The 20,790-nt window shown below is 38.5% G+C and overlaps 1 long non-coding RNA gene across 1 annotated transcript in view; it reads right to left on the minus strand.

Moving 5' to 3' along the window:
- Positions 1-11,194: 11,194 nt before the first annotated feature.
- LOC145538553 (uncharacterized) overlaps positions 11,195-20,790 on the minus strand; it is an 81,293-nt gene continuing 71,697 nt past the window's right edge. Inside the window, exon 3 of the long non-coding RNA XR_014077009.1 lies at positions 11,195-12,089. This is a non-coding gene — a long non-coding RNA (uncharacterized LOC145538553). The remainder of the gene's footprint in view (positions 12,090-20,790) is intronic.

Here is a 20,790-nt window from a genome sequence, read left to right on the forward strand (position 1 = left end):
CTACTGCAGGCACTGCTTCTCAACAATAAAGGGACAAAAATAATTGAAAGCAGAGTCCTTAAAACACACACCTCATATTCATCCTTCATCTTTGCAGCAGTCCTATCACAACTTAACAAGAGCCTTTTCACGCTTAAAGGAAACTCATTTAGCCTCTTCATTCAAGCTTCATCTTAAGAAGAGGAAACAATTAATAGCCATGCTGATACCAACCAGAGCCCTCACTTGAGTTCCTTGTCGCTAAGGTGTGTGTGTGCCCTCTGGGCATTAGGCAAAGAAAAACTTCAGGACAGCTATTTTTCTTTTATCTGCCACACAGTTCCCACCATAAATTAAGCCATTTTCAATTTTCTTAACTTCTGTAGTATTAGCATCTTCTATCTCCATGTTCATTATCATTCCTGACAAACGTTTTCAGAGAATATTGTTTCACAGTAGCTCTTGCAGCATTTCTTCTGAAGATACCTTTGAAGAAATTGATGCTCCAAAAGGTGGAAGGATAAAATAAAACTTGAATGTGATAGAATTTGTATTAAACACATACACATGCAAGAATATCATTGTGTATATTTTACAGCCATATTTATGAACACAGATTTGTTGAAACATATATGGAAGAAGAAATAACAAACTGACAATTGTAGTTTCCTCTGAGGAGTGGGGTCAGTAGAAGGGACATCGTCTGAAATATCTTAACGTTTTGCAAAGAATTTTTTTTTAATTTTCAATGCTAAAATAATTAAGTTTAAAGAAAATTAAAAACATGCACTAACCATCTTTACTCTCAATGGTTAGGATGGGCCTTGATTTCTGCAGCCCTGATGAACCATGGATAAATTTGCTTAAGCTGTCTGCCACTTGGAGCATGATGTCATCAACCTTCCACCCTTCACCGGGAAAGTGAGACTGGCAACCCTAAAGAAAGTCTAATAATGAGTTTACTTCCCATATGATCTAGTAAGACATAAATAGAACAGATTCATAATCTGACTTGGGCATATGTCAGGAATGGTGCCCTTGTTCTCACACACCCTGTTCTTGGTCCTGTTCCCAAGTGGAGGACCTCCTGCTCACACATCTGGGTTTCCTACAAAGACAGTGCTGGAATTATTGAGAGTGGCCCCTGGTTTTTGCCTCTGCCTCTCACTGCCTCTCTTCTACCACCTTCCAACATGCCCCCTGACCCTCTACTCCAACGTCAGTCTTTTCAATCCTTCCAGACTCCATGAAATCCCCATCACCACTTACTCTAAGGTAGTAGCCATTTTCCCAACTTCTTCTTCCAGTCTTAGAACTTTGTACATCCTTCCAACTTGGAATGTCAATATGGAAACAAGTATATATTTAAAAAAAATTTACAATGCTCATCATAGCTAAGGGGGAAAATTCTGAATACATTCCTTCTGAGGTCAGGAAGAAGACCAAGTTGTCCGTTATCACCAATTCTATTCAACATCATACTGAAGTCATAGCCAGGACAGTAAGGCAAGAATAAAAAATTAAACCATAAAAATTGAAAAGGAATAAATAAATCTGTCTTTATCCTAAATCATATGATGTTCTATGCTGAAAATTCAAATTAATCTAATTTACAGGTAAGTTATTGGAATTAGAATTTGTTAGCAGTGATCATAGCTATGAAATCTGTCTAGAAAAACATTTGCTTTTCTATGCAACAATGCAGAAGATGTTGTAAATATTTTAAAAGGCACCATGTACATTAACATCAAAAGTATGAAGCACCTAGGGGAAAATATTACAAAATTTTGCAAGTCCAAGGTGAAAATTACAAACATAAAATAAAAACATATATTGTTTTTGTGTGATTTATAAAGCATTTGGAAGTATTGACTTTTTAAAGGAAAGGTTTTGGAGGTGACAATGAAGATAGATAGTATTCTTCAGATAACAGAAATGTCATAAGCATCATCTACTTGTTGAAGCTGATGAATTTTTGCATGAGCATCTGCAAAATTGCAAATGGAAAAACAAATATAGCCTATTTACCTAAAACAGTTTGTGAATAATTAGTTTAAAATAATGAAAAACATGTATAAAATAAAAAGATAAAGCCAACAAAAGAAACAGCAAATACTACCACATTATTGTAGATTTGTCACTATATGGGACAAACAGTAATCAGTTGGGAATTAAGTAAACTGTAATTATTTAAACACAAATAACATAGCAAAAAAACAAACCCCAAAACCCCAACTCTGAGCATGATTTCTAACCTCTTCGTCAACTGAAGAGCTTCTACTGTAGGTTTATTAACAACATGAAACAAGTTCCATACAAGTGAAATGTGCTGTGGAATAATAATCATAGACAGATACGTAGACTGCAGAACTCCCCATAATATATCTATCAGCAATTTCTTTGTCTTGCCTGACAAAAGCTGCCTCCACGGTCCCTGATATGGTTGACTACTTTGTTATTTTGCAACTGTTACTCTTTTTCTTTTCCAGCTGTCCTTTATGTGGAGTATCTTAAATATTCTTGGCAAGGTGTGGCTTTCTTTAAATAATCTAAGAAATGTGATGAGATGTCTTGTCCATTATAAAACTTTTCAAACTTGCAACAGTAGAGTGGCATTTTAATTATTTGAATATATATTACAAAGATTCAGCAGAAAAACCCAAACTCAGATGAGATGACAAAGAATTTTTTAAAACAGTTGGTAAAAACCAAATATTTTAACTACAACGATTTTTAATAAAACAAGTGATAAAGAATCCCACACGCATGTGTGCTGAGTTGCTTCAGTCATGTTGAACTCTTTGCGACCCTATGAACTGTAGCCCACCAGGCTTCTCAGTCCATGGGATTCTCTAAGCAAGAATACTGGAGTGGGTTGCCATGCCCTTCTCCAGGGGATATTCCTGACCCAGGGACTGAACCCACATCTCCTGCAGCTCTTGCACTGCAGATGGGTTCTTTACCACTGAGCCACCAGGGGAGCCTGAGTTAGATCCAAGTAATGGGTACCTCTTTTCAACTTTAAATTTATTTTAAAACAGCAAAAAGGAAATTTCGATAAAACATTAATGGGATATACAAAAATGGTGATAAAGATAAATGAAGAGGTCAATTAAAATTATTCTGCAATCAAGAAGCAAATAGCTATAAAAATTTTTTTAGATTATGCCAGGAGCAGTATGGAGAAGGAAATGGCAACCCACTCCAGTATTCTTGCCTGGAAAATCCCATGAATAGAGAAGCCTGGTAGGCTACAGTCTATGGGGTCGCAGAGAGTTGGACATGACTGAGCGGCTGAGCACAGCACACAGGAGCAATAAATGATTAAGAGAAAGACATAAATTTTAAAAGTAAAAAATGGATGCTCGGACAACTTGAAAATGAAATTAATAAAAAGTCAAATATCTGATCACATTAAAAAGATTCAAACGGCTTGCCAATTTGACATGAAATACTGACGTCAACTAAAATAACAAAAACTAAATATGTCATTACAACCTGGGCATCAGGAACAAGGCAGGTCATTAATTTAAAGAGTAGTCATGATTAGTCACTACCCAAGAAAATGTGAAATGTTCTGAAATTTTATAGCTTATACATAAAAGAAACTTGGAAAAGAATTTGCCAAATTTGACAGCAGTCCTAAAAATGTACATGATATTACCGTTAATGAGGTATAAAACTTAAACAAAATTTTCCAGGCCATCAATAATAAAATAAATTTCTACCACCCATGTTAGAGTGGGGACTAAATCATCTTTATGTTCCCTATATAGAAAGTTACATTACAAAGTCATTGTCATATAAAGAAGCTATCAAAGCAGCCAAAAAATAATAGAGGGAAATGATTCTATTGAGTCAGACTTTTAATAATAAAATAACTTACTTTTCTGGATTTGGAGATGTTTATATTAACGTTTGTCAACTTTTTAAATTTGGAATTTGTATGACTCCTTTGCTCTTCCAAATGAGTATTCACATTTGTACCTGATTATGTATTTTCATTGTAAATTTTTTTCTCAGAATGAGCTACCCAAATTGTAAAAGCATCAATTCTCACAAAACCAAGATCTACCTGTACCAACCCATGTGAGGTGAAAGTTGGAACTGTGAGTCCCAGTGAAGGTAGACATGTGCTTATAATTTCTCAGCAGTTTTGTAAAACCACTTCTCTGCTGGAAGCCAACACACAGGTCCTTGCAGTCCCTGGGAGCAGGGTTGATTCACTCCTAGTCAACCCTGATCCCAAGAGTATGACATTTCTGGGTTCCAAACTTTCTAGGTGATGGTGTCCTCCTAGACTCTCCAACCTGGATTGGCTATTGGACTTCTCTCTCTTTCACCTAGCAAGTTCCAAAAGCTGCTACTCATTTGGCAAGTTCAGTGGAAGTACAGGGCAACAGTCAGGACCTGTGGTGCTCTGCTGATCCCCCAGGGTGGCACCATTGGTAATATTTTGATTTGACAATCCCTTACTATCTTATTATTGCTACATGTTTAATAAATTTTGTCCAACATTTCTAGTTGTTTTCAGTAGAGTGGTCAATTTGAATTATTAACAACCCATAGCTGGACACAGAACCTTATTTGCCCATTGTATGCTAGATTTAGAAAAGTCCTATATCCTCTCAGGCATATTCTTGCTTTTTAAATACAAAAAAGAAGTTTATTTAGATTACACATAAATTTTTTTGGAATAAAAACACCCACAATTCTACTAAGCAAATAAAATGAGTATCCTCATATACCATCCTAATTCTATGCTTTTTTCTACTTTCGAAATCACAGGCTAATATTTTGAATGATGCTTTCTTCTTTTGTCTTCATTCTCAAGATTTTATCATAAGCATTTTCTCACATCATTAAAAATACTTAATGAACATTTTAGTTGGTTGTGCAATAAAAGTATATTGCTACTCTATACAGTAATAATGTTTGCAATTGAGGTAATTAAAGAATAAGATCTGAGAATATATAAAAGACACATATGCTTCACCTAGACTTTTCATTCTATGAAGTCCTACTCTGTGGGCAGATTCACTACAGACAGAAAGGCTTATTAGAGAACCTGGTCTGGGGGCAATTCCTTCTCTCTCCTTCCTAACCACCCCCCCCCCACACACACACACATCGTGCTTGTGTGCTCATGAGCTTTGACAAGCCAGCACAGTTTTGAACTAAGATGGTCCCCAGTGGCCAGAGGAAATGAGTTTGCAATTCCTGATTAGCTGGATCCAGCCAGTTCAGCATCTGAACAAGTGCAAAGAAGTGGCTGGAATAACCCAAACTGTTTCCTCTTCTACTCCATGTGACATTGGCTGAGGGCAGCCGGTGGTAGTCAGATGGAGGGCGGGTGGTCTGGAAGGATCAAGATAGCTTCACTTCTTTCAAAATTTCCTGCCATATCTATTTTTTAATGTAGCAATACACATTTGCATTTAGGAGAGTAAACACGGCACATGTGTTTCCCTCCCACCACTCCTACATCCCATCGAAATGACAGCAAAGATGTACAGAAGGGAATTAACCTGTTACAGCTCTGGTAAGAAAATTGGAAACCATGAGTTGACTCAAGACATTCTGATGAATTTCTAAGGGCAAGAAAGGGGTGAGAAGTGTGTCAGAGAACAGACTGCCTGAAACACACAGAGAAAGTCATCACAGGGATTCAGAATCGATTCTCCAGGTACTACCACCAAGTCTCTGATCAGTGATCAAGATAAATAGAAGAGGACATACGGGACACCTGAGACTTATCTCCTGCACCCTACACACTGAGAGACTGGCAGCGGGTAGTATCTGTTCCCAGGCTGAAGTCTACAATCTCTTCTCTAATGAAATTACATGATCTGCCTGAAGAGAACCAGAGTCGGTGTGAGTGTGAGAACCAAGGGGAAAACTCTGTGGTTTTTGACACTGAAGGGTGGAGGAAGCCTGCCTACCTGCTCCTGGAACACACATCCTGAAATAAAACCTGCTGGTTGATACCCACCACACGTAGAGAGAACTTCTGTCTGGTTAGCTATTGTTCCTTAACAAGTTAGCCCAGAATGTTGTGACTTAAAATATCAACCATTTTATTATAGCTCATGATTGTTGGCTCAGTAATTCAGGCAGGGCTCAGCTGGAGAATTTTTCTGCTCCATGTGACATTGGCTGAAGGTACTTGGTAGTATTCACATGGAGGGTGACTGGTCTGGAGGCGACTTAGCTCATGTTTGGCATAGCTGGAACTCTACGAGATAGTTCTCTGGAGCACCTGCATGTAACCTGCCCAACGTCGAACTCTCAGAGTAGCTGGACTTCTTACATAGTCACTCAGGTATCCCAGAGAGTATGTTCCAAGAGACAGGAAAAGTCTCTTAAGGGTCAAGTCAAGGAACCAGTCCATCATCACATTCATTGGTGTTTTTCTTTCTGGCTTACTTCACTCTGTATAATGGGCTCCAGTTTCATCCATCTCAATATATTCTATTGGTCAGGCAGTCAGAATCCATCCAGACTCAAGGAGGGATACCATAAACCTCACCTCTTATTCCAGTGGGGGAGGAGATAAAAAGAAAATAAACCGCTAAATAGATACTCTGTAAGAAAGTTTTTTGAGTTATAATGAAAAAGCAGTTAAAGGGGGTAGAGAGTATCAAGAATTTGGGAGAATACTATTTACATAGAGTAGTCATGATAGTCCTCACTGTTTAGATGACTTTGGAGCAGGGACATTAAGGAAGTAAGGGGGCAGACATATGGATTTTGACTTTTACTCTGAGCTCAGTGGGAAATCTTCAGAGGATTTTCAGCAGAGGATTAATATAGTCCAAGTTGAATTTTAAAGACATACTCTTAGTGCTATGTGGGTAATACACTGAAGGGAAGTTGAATGGAGTAATAGGGATACTAAGAGGCTATTTTGATAATCTAGTCAAGAAATCACAGTGGCTTGGACCAGATGATACAGCAGTGGATGTATTAAGTGGCCAATTTTGTAAAGAGATAGATATACCTAAAAATATCTTGTTGCATTCCTGCACCTGTTTCTAATATGTGTGGGTAAGGGTGTGGGTATGTGTAAGCTTCCACATACTAACAAGCAGTTCTTGGACACTAGCAGAGTGTCTGAGAATTCAACTCTATTATGAAACTATCTACCCAGAAATGGCATCAGATTCCACAAGCCAAGCTCACTCCCCTAAGACCAACCTCCATATCAGAGGCCAATCACAAGCCCAGAATGTTACCTATACTTCTGACTGACTGGCTATAATTCAGAGGTTTTCATGACTCTCTCCTTGGGATTGAGTAATTTGATAGAACAGCTCACAGAACTCAGGAAACCCATTTACTCAACAGATGACTAATTTATTACAAAAGACATTAAAGATTATCAGTCAATGAAGAAGAGATGCAGAGGGCAAAGCCCCAAACAAAGGTCCTCATGGAGCTTGGGGCCTGGCACCAGGGCATATATTAATAGAAACGTTCTGGTTCACCCTCCCTGGAAGCTTTCTGAACTGCATCCTTTTGGAGTCTTACAGAAGCCTCATTACATAGGCATGAGTGATTCATTCATTTGTCATTGGTGACTGAACCAATCTCCAGCCTCTGTCCTGTCCCTGGAGGTCAGGGGAAAGGGACTAAAAGTTCCAACCCCTTAATCGTATAGATGGTCCTTCTGGCAACCAGTCCCCACCCTTAAGTAGGGTCTACTAGTTGCCTCATCAACAGAAATAACAATATCTTTGTTGCATTCATCAGTTAGGATGAGAACTTCCAAGTTTAAGGAGCTTTATGCAAATATATATTTCTCATTATAAATCACAATATCTAAAAATATATCTGTGATAAATGAACTTTTTCATCTTATACATGGGACTTCCTCGACAGCTCGAGTGGTAAAGAATCCCCTTGCAATACAGGGGAGGCAAGAGACTCAAGTTTGATCTGTGGTTCGGGAGGCTCCCCCACCAAAGGAAATGGCAACCCACTCCACAATTCTTGCTGGGATAATCCCATGGACAGAGGAGCTTGATGAGCTATGGTCTCAAAGAGTCAAACATGACTGTGCAATTGAGCACACACACAAACATATATCTTATACATCATCAGAAATCTGTAGTTTATGAATTATTGGTAAGAAAACAATAGTTATATTTCTTTTTATTGAAATATAAATTATGTACGTGAAAGTCTTTGGTGAACTGTCCTATTAACTTTCACATATGTGTCTACTAATGTAACTCAGAATCCCTCCCATCCCTCCTGTCAATATTTCCCCAGAGATAACCCCTATTCTGACCTCTGTCACTATAGATTTGTCTGTTTCATGCACTTCATGTAAACAGAATAATATAAAATATGTCATTTTTATCCCTGGCATATTTCACTTCATATTATGTCTGTAAGATTCATTCATGTTGTTCACATACACAGTGAGTTCATTCCTTTACACAGTGAGTTCATTCCTTCTCATTGAATATGGCATGATTTATTTATAAAGATATAGCTGAGAATATTTGCTGATGGTTTGGAAATACGGTCTGAGAGAAAGGAATCATTTTTAGCCTGTGCTTCCAGAAGACTTGGAATTGCCAGAAGGAAGGCTGTTGAAAGCAATTATAGGTGTAGGGAATGGGGAAAAGTTATGTTTGGGGCATGCTCTCTGTGAGATACCTGTTAGACATCTAGTGCAGAGACCAAGGAGGCTGTTGGATATGTTAATCTGCAGTTATGAGAAAAATCTGAGTTGAAGATCTCACTTTGGGAGTCATCAGCGTAGGTAGATGTTATTTGAGGCCTTGGGGCTGGATAAGATCGGTGAGAGCACGAAGGTTGCTATCCTGTAAAGTAAGTAGCGGACTGAGGTCGAAGCACCATCAGGAGCTAAGGGAGGAGGATGAACATGCAAAGGAGACTAAGAAAGTGTGGCTGATGAGGCAGGAAAAGAACCAAATGGCCTAAATTAAAACATGAAATTTCATGGAAAGAAGTGTGTCAATAGCTGCTATTGGGTTGGTAATATATGGGATGAGTTGACAAGAGCTGTTTCATGGGGAGCTGGAGAAAAAGCCTGAGTGGATTCGTGGGGAGGCAACTGCTGGTTCCCACCCAATAGTCATGCCCCACTCTTCTTTAATAACAAGAACTCTGGTTTTATGGGGGGTTTAGATGCATCCAGTATACTGCTAATCTCCCGTTCATCAAGATATGATCACACATGAAAAATAAGTAGAAGTGTGTGTGGTATTTCTGTGAAGTCAGCTGAAAGGGAGCTAATTCAGCCAGGAAGCACCCTTTGTATTCATCATCTCTGTATTGGTCAGATTTTTACTGTGATAGTTCTATGAAACAAACAACCCCAAAATATCTCAATGGCTTACAACATTCTCTTTCATGATTCTGGATCAGCAATTTGGCTCACTTGGCTGTGCAAGGCTGCATTCCAGGCTTTGGGTCAAGGTCAGGGCAGCTTCAATTCCAGGCTGAAAGGAAAATATGCTGTTCCCATGGGGGTGGGTGGCGATGGAGCTTCAAGCAGCCTTGTGGAAATTTGCCACACCTCTTAGTGCTTCGGTTCAGAACCCCAAAAATCACATCTATCCACTGGCCAAAGAACTTACATGATTGAGTCCAAAGTCAGTGAAGAGGGTTATAATTCTCCATCAACTATGAACCATGGCAGGGGTGGGGAAGTATGAGAAATTATACACTAATAGTAACATCTACCATACGTCCTTTTATTCATTTCTTTGATGCACTAAAACCCAAAGTGATGGCTGGAGCCCCAGCAGCCTTTATGGATCATGTGACATTGAAAGCCTCAAGCTAAGATGGTAGAGTAGAGACATGTCCCATCTGTCTGTGGACTCACCATTCCAACCATGAACAGGCTGAATCTGACCTTATTTTATTTTGATTACTTTTATGTTACATTCTCTTATGTATGTAGCCAAATGTAAAACTAATGGACACAAGTGTGTTTAAGTAAGAATGGGAGGAGTATGGACAATACATTCAAAGAATTTTTCTATGCAGAGTAGCAGAGAGACGTAATAGTAACTGAAAAGGCAAAGGGAGTTTTGCTTTTTTTTTTTTAAGTTGGAAAGTATTACAGCATGCTATATGATGATGAGAAAAAACCAATGAAGAAAAAAGTAATTGATACAAGAAAGGGAAGATCATTGAAGTACTGTCCTTGAGTAAGCAAGAAGACCTTGACATGTTGACACTTAGAGGTGATTCTATTTGGTTTTAATCATGGGTCAATTTATACCTATTACATGACCTAAACTATTTAAATTCCATGAATTTTCCTGAGAGTTTCCCAGGCAACTCCATATATTAAAAGTGTCTGGTTTGACAGAAAACAGCAAAATTCTGTAAAGCAATTATTCTTCAATAAAAAATAAATTAATTTTTTAAAATGTCTTATTCATGTTTTTTATTTCATGTAAATAGTAAATGAACTTTTCATAGATCCTAACCCCACCCATTCCCACATTATTTTTCATTTTGAACTACAAAAGGAAGTAGAGAGAGGGTTTGTATTATTTGAAATTATATAAATGATCAAAGGATGGTTCGATAGTCTAAATTAAAAGAAATAACTCATTAAATGGCACAAATCATCTTGCAAATAAAAATATAAGACACAGAAAGCTGATAAAGCAAGTAAAGAAAAATCCTATTTTTTTCTAAGCTCCCTGTTAAAATGGAATTTTTAAACCCACAGATGTTTAGAGGAGGTAAAAATACACTTCCTTGTTTGATGGAACTGCTACAATTCCAAATATATAAATCCACCCACAGCATTAATTAAAGTTTAACATTTTTTTCTCTCTCTGATGTGAGTAGCATAGTGTTTTTACCTGAATAAGGCACTGCTTTTCTTCCCTGTTCTGCCAGATAAGATGCAGAACTCTTAAATACCTATTTTTTTTTCCCAGAGGGAACAGCTTGGGGAGAAATATCTAGAGTTCCATTTGAGACTTGTTAACTTTGAGATGCCTACTAGACATCCCAGTGGAGGTGTTAAGTAACAAGTTGGTTATACAAGTCTAGAGTCCAGGGAAAAGGTCTGAGCTAGAGATAACATACTTGGAGTCATCGGTATTTAGTATATTTAAAGACATGGCACTCAGTAAGATTATCTAGGGATTTACTGTATACAGAGGAAGAAATACAGATCCTTAGACTAAGCCCCAGGGTGCAGCATTTATACGTTAGGAAAATAAGAAAAAAAATAGCAAAAAGACCGAGAAGGAGCAGCTGATGAGGTGGAAGGAAAACAGGAAGAGTGCTATCCTGAAGGCGAGAAAGTGTCTAAGAGATTTATCTATACTGACTAATAAGGTGAAAATGGAGATGTGACACTGGATTGTGCAAATGACATTAGAGGTCATTAGTGATCTTGATAAGAGTGCTTAGAGTGAAGAGTAGGAGTGAGCATTTGTTTGGAGTGGGTTCAAGAGAAAATTAAATTAGACAACAGGAATAGACAACTCTTTCTGGAGTTTTGCTCTCAATAGCAAGAGAAAGAAAACAGGTGATGAGGTCATAGTGGTTTGTTTGTTTTTAAGTTGAGGGAAATAACACTAAAGGGAATAACCCGTACAGGAGGGGAAAGCTGATGATGCAAGAGAGAGATGGAAGCTTAGAGGGATGTAAGTCAGACAGAATGGGGTCTGTCACACAAGAAGAAAGCTTGGCTTTAGCTGGTAACATTGACAGTTCATCCAGAAGGGAAAAAAAATGTTAGACTATATAAACACCAATGCAATTTGGAGTTCGATATGATGGTGGGAACTGATGAAGCACTTTCTGATTTATTCATCTTCCTTGGTATTATCAGCTAAGTGAGAATGGGAAGAAAATATGAGAGGTTTCAGGAAAGTAGGAAAGTGAAAAATACCCATCCGGATAGTAGGAAAGAAAATAAACCTGGAAAATATGATGTGATTACCTGGCAGCTTTAAAGGTCCTCTTGAGGTTATTGATCATCAGTGTAAGCGGGGAGAGCCATCAGCATAGTTGTATGTTTTGCTACAGTCATTTTCAGCCATGGATCCAGGTCTGGAAGGAGTTTCATCAGTGATTTCCCCAAGCAGTATGACCAACTGAAAAAGGTCAAGAGAGTTATGTGCAAGGAAATGATTAAAATGATTGACCATAGAATTTAGGCTGAGGTCTCAAGGGAGAGGAAGACAGGAAGCAGGTAGGGAAGGATGGAGAATGTAAAGGTGGTAACACCATGGGTTGAAGATCCAAGTGAGATTTAAAAGATTGAAGTCAGATACTAAAAGGGATGAACGGGAAAGACAGCAAAAGAGTTGTAGAGTACGTGACACTGACATTTTGGAAGAGACACGGTTTCAGAATAAAAGCATGACTTCCCATGAAATCGAGTGCTGAGGCAGGGTAAAGGGCAAGATCACTAAGGGAGAGATTGAGGAACCACATGCAGGGGATTGGAAGGCCCATCTAACTGTACCTGTAAATCACTAAGACTTAAAATAGCAGAATGTTGGCAAGAATGACAGCGAACCAAAAGCCAGCACCTTCGTTGAAGACCACTGGTCAGCCTCCTCACCACAGTGAGGATGAGTACTCATTGACTAATCTCATGATATGATAAGCAAAGTTTAAGGGTTTTTTGGAAGAAGCTGGGAGGATGGTAGCAAATGCAAAGAGGAGCAGGAAGTGCACTTACCCACCTATCAGAGCTACCTTGCGAGGGCCTTAGCCTAAAGCGAAGTATAGGCTTCAGTTTTAACAGGAACATTTTGGTATGGGTGCTGAAAATGGATTGAAAGATAGCAAAGGGTGAAAGTAGAATAAGTTAGGAGGCTACTATAGTAATGTAGGCAAAAGATGATGGAGACTTTTCCCAGGAAGATAGCAATAAAGGTGTGAAGATACAGTCAGAGACTAAATATTTTTAAATATACCATACTTCTTTGCGCCATTGATTTTAAGATGCTTCACTATTTCAGGGGCTTCCCTGGTGGCTCAGATGGTAAAGAATCTAGCTGCAATGTGAGAAACCCGGGTTCACTCTCTGGGTCAGGAAGATCCCCTGGAGAAGGGAACAGCTACCCACTCCAGTATTCTCACCTGGAGAATTCCATGGACAGAGGAGCCTGGTGGGCTACAGACCATGGGGTTGTAAATATTCGGACACAACTGAGCAACTAACACTTCACACTATTTCATGTACCACTAAGAAAAAGAAGTAATGCTGCCAATTGAACAGTGATAACATTTTTGTGATTTCAATTTTAAGATGCATCCAAATTTCAGAGATGTTAAAATATTAAAATTTGCATCTGCGAATGGATGAAATATATTGTTACACGGTTGAATGTACTACTGTACTGAGGAAGAAACTCTTTTCCATAAAATCTAAGAATTAAGCAAACTGAGTGTTTGGCATCTTAGAGGACTTGCTACAGAAATTCCCTGACAGCTGCTTGAGGAAAAGCAAGGCTGTGCCCCTGTTAGGTGACCTTCACTAGACACATTTTGCCACCTGTTTACTAATTGGCTCCTGTCAGAGAGTACCCCATGTTCCTTGGCACATCTAATTAATAGCCACACATCAATTTACTTATCATTTGTGTCTCTATATACTACTTGTTATTTCTAGTTAATGGTTCATGCCTGATCATTGTGAGAAGGTAGTTCAGACTCGTCCAGGCTGCAAATTTATCCCTGTCACTGATGAATATTCCATTATGGCCACAGGAAGTAAAAAGCAAAACAGCAATCTGTGCTAAGTCAGAAGTCTTATGTTTGTAAGTCCTTCTTGTCCCGTGTCAAATCAAACCAGCATATCTTCCTTGTTGGTTCATAATCCTGACTGCACATTAGAAACACTTCAGGGTGCTTCTTAAAAATGCTTATTCCTGGACCGTTGCCCAGACCAATTAGATCAGAGTCATTGGAGGTAAGCTCCAGGCACCCACATTTTTTAGAAAAATGTAAGTGATTCAAATATCCCACCACCACTAAAGGCCATGGGTGTTTGGCAATCTCTTCATTAATAAGTAATAAACTTTGATGAGCTCAGATCAAGTTGTCTAAGAAATATTGCTTTAACAATATAAGCTATGTCATGGAGTATAGCAGGCATCACAAATTAATATGGAATGGTGTGGAAAGTTACCATGTGTCACTAATGAAGAATAAAATTGTAGACAGTATTATATTAATTGAAATAAGTTGTGTCTACATATTTTTGTGTGCATGTATGTCTAATTAATATCCAAAGATCAATTTACGTATTATTTTCTTCTCCATATATTGCTTGTTATTTCCAGTTATGAATCATATTCATATCTGACCATTATTGAAAGATTATTCTGAGTTGAACATAATGCAAATTTAACCCTATCACTGATGCATATGACATACACACACACCGATACATATACACATGTACAGATATATCTATACACACAAATAACACTCATACACATATATGAGTGATGAAGTAGTAAAAAAATGTTTTCAATTTTAAATACTCAAGATTATAGGAGATTTTAGGTTTTTTCTTTCTTTTGGCCTCATTTTTTGCAATGCAAATGTATTTACTTTGTAACAGACGCTCATTCAGAAACAATACCCTTACCTATTCACTGGAGAAAATCTGGAAAATTCATAAAAGTATGAGTGTGTGCTTAGTCGCTCAGTCGTGTCCGACTCTTTGTGACCCCCATGGACTGTAACCCGCCAGGCTCCTCTGTCCATGTGATTTCCCAGGCAAAAATGCTAGAGTGGGCTGCCATTTCCTTCCCTAGGGTATAATGTGTAGATGCGTGCTAGGTCGCTTCAGTTGTGTTCAACTCTTTGTGACCCTATGGACTGCAGTCTGCCAGGCTTCTCTGTCCATGGGATTCTCCAGGCAAGAATACAGGAGTGGGTTGCCATTTCCTCCTCCAGGGGATCTTCCCAACCCAGGGATAGAATCTACATCTCTTATGTCGCCTGCATTGGCAGGCAGGTTCTTTACCACTAGCATCACCTGGGAAGTCCCAAAAGCATAAGTAAGAAAATTTAAATGGCTCATGAATCCACCAGCCAGAAATAACCATTTTGGTTCATTCTTTCCAAAAAATGTTTTTTCTTTATATGAAAGTGTGTGTGAGTATGTGTGTATATACAGAATTATGCTTATTACACTGAAAAAAAAAATTTGTTTTTAATCTTTTTGTTCTCGTAATAAAAGATTTTCCTATGTCATTAAGAATTATCACAAAACATATTTTGTAATGAATTACACGCATTTTGCCAAAAGACTGAGGAATACATGCAGTATAGCTAGGCTTTTAGCCATAAAAACAAAACAATCCAGTAGAGTTTGGGAGGTTAGAGAGCTGTGAGAATTAGCAAGCAATACTGTGTTGAGTCCTCTGCAAGGCTCTTTCAAGAACCTGAGCAAGGAGGGCTGCAAAGCAAGTGTTATTGACATTTGTGAATTGTAGTCCTGTATCTTTCACCATATCATTACAATGAAATCTGAGCTAATTTAGCAAAGTGAGATGGGCTAATGGCAGGAGATTAAGATACGTGAAGCTAACTTAGGTTATCAAGATGCATTCGTTTCTAAGGCATTTCCAAGGCCAGAATACTTACATAACAAGAACAGCATCATACTTGGTCATTAGCAACCATGAAAACTAAGAAAATCACCAATAAATTCAGCAAATATGTACTGTATTGGGGGATGGGGGGCAAGAAGCAATACCTTTTACTGGTACCATGCACTTGTGGACAGAAATATTTTTTTCTACCCCAGATTTTCCCTTATTAACCAATTTCTCAGCCATAGACCAGCATCATGATGACTACAAAGCCATAAATTTACTGTGGGTTATCTGTCATTAATATATGATTTTCTGCTCTCATGAGAGCGGAGGCTGTCTGTGAAAAAAATCCCAAACAAGATAGGGTTGGGATTCCAGAAACGAAGAGAAAGGAATAGGAGTGGAAATGTGCACAAAGGGAGATGGGCTAAGAAACAGACTACAGGAGAATAAGATGGATTATTCAAGAAAATTCTAGAGATTGAGAGTGAAATCCTTATGAATTTCTAAATTGTGGTGCTACATAAACTCTTAAAGAGAAGACATCTGGCTAGACTGAGGTTTTTTTCCCTTGATATGAGAAGTTTAGTTTCCCAATTACATCTCAATGGGAGACTTGTTGTAATTGAGTTTTAAGTTCACAGATGGTGAAGTCTGAAAAACTGCCACAAATTGACCAACACTAACAAAACTGAAAATCTCTAGCCTTTCTTTATTTCCTACTCCATTTTCTCTGCCCTCTTTCTTTCTCTCCTGACACTAAATCTCTGCCAATGTTTGGAAGCAAAATGTGAATCAGAGTTTCAAGATGACACTGAGCTCTGGTGGCACTACTTTTCCTTGGTTAGAAGAACTTATAAGGACAATAGTGGTTAACCTGCTCTATGCTACAGTACTCGAACTGAGGATTGTGGTCACATGATTGTTGTATTATTATGGTCAACTGATAAATTTTTCACACTAAATATCATACATTTTGGTACTATATTCTTTTATTCTTTATGGCTCTACAGGAGCTTAGAAGGAAGAGACTATAAAGGATGCAGGATTTAAGTAATACAGCTAAGGGAGGGTGAGGTAAAGGATGCCTCACTGTTCCTGAAGATACCCATCCACCTACCATGTCCCCATGGAAATCTAGCTCAGACTGGGGAGAAAAAGGAGTAAAGAGTGAAATATTTTAATACACATTTGGGACCTCTACAGGTTTTTCTGAGGAAGCAAATCATCATGGGAAAGGGGTACTTATCATAGATTTTTTTTGCTTTTATTTATTTTTTACTTAGAGGATAATTGCTTTACAATATCGTGTTGGTTTCAGCCATACATCAACATATATCAGCCATAAGTATACATATGTCCCAAGCTCAAAGGTGGAGTTTGTTACATGTCTAGCAAAGTGGCCCTTGGGTTATACTGTCATCTGGGACATCATATAAGTCTATTGACTGAATTTGTTCAGACAACATAGCAGAGAGTTCTTTAAAATTAGGAAATAAAATACTTGGCTTCTTGGTTTAGTGTACAAAGTGACACTGAAATAATTGATTTAAGAATTTTTTGGTCATATTTTAGAAGGATTTCATAGCACCCTGAAGTCTATATCCCCAGTAGCATTGTTCTCAGATGGGTATAGAAAAAGTAAGAAGGGTAGGAAAGTGTTTTAATGAAAGCTCACACTGTAAATTTCTGACACTCTTCCAGTCCTTTCTTTGAGAGGACTTGATGACTTTCCCTTCTCCATTGTGGACCCTTCTGTAAAGCACATTTCTTTTTCCTTGGGTCTTAGCTGAGCATGTCTTATCTCAACTTAACTCTACTTCTAAACTCTGGCTACAGATGTATTTCTGAGCATCCTTATTCCACCCTCCTATTATCATTTCACAATTTTCAAAAGATTAAATGTAGTTTCATATCCATCCATGTATAATGAACTCATCAACTGTCTCTTTGGAAGAATGAAAGTTGCATGCTAGCTATTCTAGTAGATACTCATCTTGTCTAATAAATTGTTTAAAATGAATAATAGCCATGATTTATAGAAATTATCCTCTTAAGATAAAGGCTGTTTGTTCAGCCTTTATAACTTGGCTGGAGGGAGGGGGTAGGATTGAGGTAACTTAGTATTAAATTTTCCCTTATTTTTCTTTTCTTTTATTTTAAATTAATTTACTTATTTTAATTGGAGGATAATTACTTTACAATATTGTAGTGATTTTTGCCATACATTGACATGAATCAGCCATGGGTGTACATGTATTCCCCATCCTGAGCCCCCCTCCCACCTTCCTCCCCATCCCATCCCATCCCTCAGAGTCATCCCGGTGTACCAGCCCTGAGCACCCAACTTAAAATAATCAACAAGATCTTCCTGGTCTACTTGTTTTATTCCAGAAGAATATATTTCAATAGGTAAAAAGCAACTTAGTAACAAGTGAATTGTTGACATTTACCAGATCAACCTATTTTGAACATTCTTTTATGTTTATCCATTATTACAGTACATAAGAAAATATCAGATATTCCAAATTACATTTCTAAAATTATACAGAACACTTGTTCTGCATTTGTTTTCTTCCAGCATTTTTCAGCATGACTCAAAATCACATGCTTCTGTTTAACATTTTTCTCGTTAATGTCATTGAAGATTTTGCTGGAAATAATGCTGGCAAATGTTTTATTCCTGGCCTTTAACCTCCAGGATTAAATTTCAGACACTGACTTTTCTTTGTAGAATCATTAATGTGGTATCTGGCAAAACACTCCTGATAACAAGTAGATCAAATATTTCCTAAATAGTAAATAGGAAGTAATATTTTGAGGGAAAGAAAGCTTGGTGCAATTAAATTACAAACCTTGTATGCTCTAGAACATACACTAGACCTTTTTTTCCATTTTCCTCAACCACTCACAACCTCACATGCTATTGGAATTTAATAAATATTTATCAATGATTGATGACATTGAGCACACTCTACTCAGAGTCTAATACCCTCAGATATTTACCAAGCAGCCAACATCGGTGAAATTTTCATCACATTGCTCAACTGGGTTCCCTACCTCTAGGATCTCCATGCTGCAATCTACCCTGTGGCCTAACACTAAATTAATCTTTCTGAAGCTCTACTTTTATCATATCAGTCCCTTTTTAAAAATATATAATGTATGGTGGTACTTAGTTACTCGGTTGTGTCCACTCTTTGTGACCTCATGGACTACTGCCAATGGGATTTCCCAGGCAAGAATACTGGGAAATACTGGAGAGGGTAGCCGTTCTTTTCTGCAGGGGAACATCCTGATCCAGGGATCAAACCTGAGTATGCTGCATTTCAGGCAGATTCTTTACCACCTGAGCCACCAGGGAAGCCTCAAAGTATGTTATTGTTGTTCAGCCGCTAAGTCGAGTCTGATTCTTTGCCACCCCATGAACTTCAGCAAGCCAGGCTTCCCTGTCCTTCACTGTCTCCTGGAGTTTGCTCAAACTCATGTCCATTGAGTCAATGATGCCATCCAACTATCTCTCATCCTCTGTTGCCCCCTTCTCCTCTTGTCTTCAGTCTTTCCCAGCATCGTCAGGTGGTTAGAGTATTAGAGTTTCAGCTTCAACATCAGTCCTTCCAAAGAGTATTCAGGGTTGATTTCCTTTAGGATTGCCTGGTTTGATCTCCTTGCTGTCCAAGTGACTCTCAAGAGTCTTCTCCAGCACCACAGTTTGAAAGCATCAGTTCTTCTGTGCTGTCTCTTTGCCAATTGAACTATATCCATACTACTTAATATTACTGACCAAAATTTTCATTTTTCTGGTTCCACCTCTTGCCAACCACCTCTCACCAACCTCTCGTAGCCTCTCAACTCCACACACTAGCCATACTCAAAGCTGTCAAGTCTCCAAGTTTATCAAATGGGTCAAGCATGCTCTATCTTTTTTCCAGGCCTTTGCACCGGCTATTCATTGCTTTGAACAGCCCCCTACACAACTCCATCCCATGGTCCCCTTTGCCTAGATAATTTCTGTTAATCCTGCAAATTTCAGCTTTAATATTTCTTACTCCTTGGGTAGTGTCAGGGAAGAGGAAATTTCCCCCTCTCCCCCTCTTTTGCTGGGACTAATATTAAATAATAAAACTGACCCAAGACACGTTAACAGGAGAAAAAGAAATTTTAATTCATATACACAGAAGTCTCATAGAAATCTGAGACCTAAGAATTGGCCAATGCAGGCAGCTTTTATACTTTTTAGACCAAGAAACAATACATTTGGGAGGAATTGGCTGGACAGAGAAATTTAGATTTAGCATATTCAATTAGTGAAGAATCTAAAAGAGTTTGGGCTTCGGGCAGTAAATTAAAGAAGTAGCAAGATTCGTTTCTACAGGCTTCTCTGCCCAAATTCCTTATCTCTGTGATAAGCATGTCCTTCTACCACCAGATGCAGGGAGTGCATCTCTCACAGGATAGATTTATCTCCTGCTTTTAGGGAGACAGAAAGGAGGGTCAAGTGTCCTTTTTGCATTGGCCATTTCTTAATTCTTTACTTCAAAATAAATAATATGACATCATGGCATATTTGGGGGCAGTCCGCCCCCAACAGAAACATGCCTTTAGCTACTAGGCTGGTTGGGATGTCTCTGCTTGTGCTTCCCTACATCTGTACTCCCCTGTCTGAAGTGGATCAAAGGGTGACCCCTTAAAGAGATCAGATCCTGTTCTCTAAAACCTATAAAGCTCACCTTGTAAGCAAAAAATGTTCTTTGCAAATGTGATTACCTTAAGGGGGCTTTCCTGGTGACGCAGATGGTAAAAATCTGCCTGCAATACAGGACACCCAGGTACAATCCCTGGGTCAGGAAGACCTCCTGGAGAAGGGAATGGCTACCCACTCCAGTATTTTTGCCTGGAGAATTCCATGGTCAGAGGAACCTGGTGGTCTACAATCCATGGGGTCACAAAGAGTCGGACATGACTGAGCCATTGTCATCATCATCATTTACATTAAGGATCTTCAGAGAGGGAGATTGTCCCAGATTATCTAGGAGGGCCCTAAATGTAATCACAAATGTAAGAGGAAGGCAGAAGGAAATCTCATACATCAGAAGAGGAAAAGACACACAGAAGAAAAGGTGGTGTGGGAAGAGGGGAAAAAACAAATTCTCCCCTAGAGCCTCTGGAGGGTCTACTACCTTACAACACCTGGACTTCAGCCCAGTGATGCTGACTGCTGACTTCTGGCATC

Source organism: Giraffa tippelskirchi, chromosome 2, assembly GCF_054371585.1.
Source record: "Giraffa tippelskirchi isolate mGirTip1 chromosome 2, T2T-mGirTip1v1.2.pri, whole genome shotgun sequence".
NCBI classification, from domain to species: Eukaryota; Metazoa; Chordata; class Mammalia; order Artiodactyla; family Giraffidae; genus Giraffa; species Giraffa tippelskirchi.